Source organism: Nicotiana tabacum, chromosome 8, assembly GCF_000715075.1.
Source record: "Nicotiana tabacum cultivar K326 chromosome 8, ASM71507v2, whole genome shotgun sequence".
In the NCBI taxonomy this organism is placed as follows: domain Eukaryota; kingdom Viridiplantae; phylum Streptophyta; class Magnoliopsida; order Solanales; family Solanaceae; genus Nicotiana; species Nicotiana tabacum.
Genome location: NC_134087.1, coordinates 48,538,092 through 48,542,251, shown reverse-complemented (window position 1 = coordinate 48,542,251; position 4,160 = coordinate 48,538,092).

Sequence of the window (4,160 nt, the reverse complement as noted above, 5' to 3'; positions counted from 1 at the left end):
TTTTAGTGGTGGTCTGGCTACCTGTGCGACCATCACGACATTGACGTGCTTCTTCTTGGACGTGCCACCAGACTATAAAGCCTTGTTGGTGGCCTGCAATGCTTCAAGATTAGTAACCATACCATTCTTAATGCCTTCCTCAATTCTTTCTCCCAGCTTAATGATATCGGAGAATTTCTGGCCCTCGATCAGCATCAACCTCTCATAATATTGTGGGTCCTGAGCCCGGACGAAGAATCTGTTCATTTGTTCCTCTTCTAAGGCTGGCCTGACCTTAGCAGCCTCTGATCTCCAACGAGTAGCATACTCGCGGAATGTCTCGGTAGGCTTCTTCTTCAGATTCTGGATGTAGAATACATCCGGTGCATTCTCTGTATTGAATCGGAACCTATACATGAAATCTGATGCCATACCTACCCAGCTTGTCCATTTTTTGGGGTCCTGACTGATGTACCAGGATAAAGCATCCCCCTTCAGGCTTCTCATGAAGAGTTTCATACGAATTTTCTCATTCCTTCCGACTCCAACCAACTTATCACAATATGTCCTCAAATGGACTTTGGGATCTCCCGTGCCATCGAACATTTCGAACTTGGGAGGTTTGTATCCCTCCGGAAGTTCAACATCTGGCTGAATGTAGAGGTCCTCATAATTCAGCCCCTCTATGCCTTTGTTTCCTTCCATGCCCTGGACTCGGTTGGTCAATTTCTTGAGTTCTGCTGCCAAGTTTTTGATAAGAGAGTCCTTGTCAACAGACTCAGGTGCACTTGAGATTGGTTGAGTGTAGTGGGGTATGGTATCTACGTAGATGGGAGTGTTGTGGGGGTGGTCGTTTGTGGTGTTCAGTGGTTCAGGAATGGGCAGTGGAGTGTGGCATGTGTTGCAATGTTGAGCATGAGTGGGTTGCATCTGTGGTTGTGGGGTGTTTTGTGGAGGTGCGGGATTTTGAGCATTTGAAAAGTTGACATCAGGAGCGGTGAGAGTGAATGATAAATTTGCCAAGTTCCGAACTTGATCCAGTTCTTCTTGGAACTTCAACAGTTTCTGCTCAAGTTGGGCAGCAGTTTCCTTAGCAACCGGGGTACCCTGAGGAATCTCAATTCTTTCAATTTCCTTTCTGGCGCTTGAATCTCCCATTTTAACATTGTTCTTGTTCTGGATAGGACTCGGAGGAGGAGAAGGAGGAAGGCCCTTGGATCTCGTACTGTATGATGATGGTGCCAGAATGCACGAACTAACCTTTGGGGAGGGGAATAAAATAAAGAAAAACAAAAAAGGTAACAAGTTAGTGTGGGTTATGAGAAGAAAATGTTGCAATATTTAAACACATCGTGCAAGAATATAAATCGCGTCCTAATTTGGGTGCCTCGTTGTGCCCGAGGTAGGCTTAGCGACAAATTAATTTGGAGAACTTATAATGCTAAATGCCTCATTTTATTGATAAAAATAAGACAAATTCACAACGATGCTAAATAACAGAAAATAAAATGTCACTAGTGGCCATTGGCCTTATTACATCATTAAAAGCAAAATAAAAGACTCCTAACTACTTGGTCCCAGAAGGACCTTCCCCAAATTTGGCATCTTTATCCCCCTCGAACAGCTTCACCAGCTCGCGCAGTCCTAGCAGAAGATACGCTTGGGCCAAATGTCCGCCTGCATTCCCTTCAGCGTTTCGACAATCTTCAATCCTCTTGAGGAACTTTCCTTCTAGCTCCACTAGACCCCGCTCCAAATACCCTAGTCATTTGTTGGCGCTGACATCCATATCCTTCCATTCCTCGATCAACTTTTGATGGGCTTCTTGTATTTCCCGATGCTCACTTTCACACTCTCGAATTCTGTTGCGCAGTTGATTGTACTTAACCCGTGCTTCAGCTTTCTCGTCAATGATTCTGTGTCCGTGAATGAACCCGGGCTAACCCATACCATTGTGATTATCTTCCAACCAATCCGAATAGTGCGGCACACAACCAACGTGATACATGTCTGGCTCAATAGATTCTTTCCCCAAAACGAGCTTGTAATGCCACATGTGTTGAGGTTGGCAAATGCCACATGTGTTGAGCTTGGCATTTGTGAGGGCTTTCATCGTCCTGGAAATCAGCCCTAAAGTGACTCATTTTGTCGACCCTTGGTATGATTTGCTTCCTTCCAGCCTGTCTCATGGCTCGGAGGGGAACGTAGGGATAAAATCCTCTTAGACCAATAAGTATGAGAAATGGTGCGTCTCGGGATCGAACAATGAATTCTTCCGTAGGGAACCATTCGACCATCCACTGTACCTGGTCTTCTTTTAGATTCTCAAATAGCTCCACCCATCTTCCAGCGTCTTCTGGCTGAGCGAACATGTTAGGCATATAATTCATATGCCTTGGCTGGTGGAAGGCAATGTGATCATCCCAGTCTCTGCGTAAAATCTCTTGTCGGTATTCTCCTTTCTGGAGATGCTCCATGAGCCAGAGCTGAAGTAATAAATTGCATCCCTCAAAATGACTGACTTTTCGCTGACAGTTGTCCAGAGCCCGGTATATCTCAGCAACAATCATGGGCACTATACTGAAAGGCTGTCCGCCAATTCCTTCAATCAGAGTCTTGGTTACCATGGCAAGTCTGGTGTGGATCCTAGCCTTCTTCATAGGGAACACTATCATCCCCAGGAAACAAAACATGAATACAAAGACCCTTCTGTGAATATGCCCCAGTGAGGTGAGGGCAAATTCATCTGAGTAGGTGTGGTATGACTTGTTGTGGTCGTACCTCTCGTACAGATAGTCGAATGGGATGTAGGAGTCTTTCAAACAGGTCAAGTCTGGGTTCTTCTTCAGTCCCATCATCTTAAGGAAACCCCTACCCTTGCGATTCTCTGGCATAAGAAAACCCGGAGTCTCCCAAGGAATACCAGCTAAGCCTCCTATTTCTTCGAGCAAATGAGTCATTTCAAGGTCCCTGAAGCGGAACACGGACCTGTCACTATCCCAGAACAGAGTTGCAGCCTCTATGATTTTGTTGTCAGGCTGGATTTCTAGAAGAGAAGGCAGATTCCCTAAGTATTTGCAGAAGAGTGTCTATTCACTGGAGTGGATATCTTCCCACCAATTCAGCAGCCTTAGATGAATGTTGGTTACCATGCCAAATCTGGGGACTTCGTGCCTCATTTTCTGCAAAACAAAGTGTTAGACCCCTACCCCGCCAAACTCGACTATTTAAACCGATAATTAGCAAAAAAAGCATTTAGTTCTCCAAATAAATGCACAGAACGTGTAGGTGTCCGTTTGGGTTTCAAGGAAATCCGATGGACTTTGGACAAAGCTATCTTAATGAGTCATTATGTGGACAACATAACTGACTCAGCTAGGTTTGACCATGATGCATGCAAAGTTAGACAGAGTAAGGTTTCTATCGGGGTATTAGACAGGTACCCTTGAGTGGACAACTCAAAAGGGAAAGGCACGGAACCGTCGACTGCACCGCTGATCGACTGGTTTTACCGCAAATAGCCTTTGCCGAATTTAAAGGGTGATGAGCGCAACCACTCATTATAAGTGTTGTTATGGTATTTGTTTGGCACGAGTGGAATATGATGTTGAAAATGCAGTTTACAAGAGTGAAACAAATTGACATGTATTTTGACGTTCATAAGATAAATGATTAAAATAATTGCATTAATTACAACAGTATTGAAATAAAGCAGTAAAGGAAAGCAGCTAAAGGAAAGAAAAGACATGAAGAGCCCAGTCAGTTTCATAGCGAATAAAAGATAGTAAATAAAGCAATTAATGAGATAGTAAAGTCACAAGCAACATGCAATGGTAAAAGCCTAAAGAAAAACCCCAATAGAGTCGCCATGCTGTCGACGCCCCCTTTTTCCTAACCGTGGGGTCAGAAATCGGGTATACGACATTGGGAGGACAACTCTATTCCCTTTCGAGAATTGGGTTTAGAAGTTGAAGAGTCGCCACCTAATGATTATAGTGCATTAGGACACTTAAAGAAGGGTTTGAGATGAAGAGACCAGAGATTAGGGTAAGGGCTAGAAATTATCCCGAGGGGAAGGTGTTAGGCACCCCTCAAGATCCACTAGTGTGGTTCCGTCCATGTTACAATTGTGACTTTACAAGTAAACAATCAAGGCTCAAATAAGGATTCACATATAACAT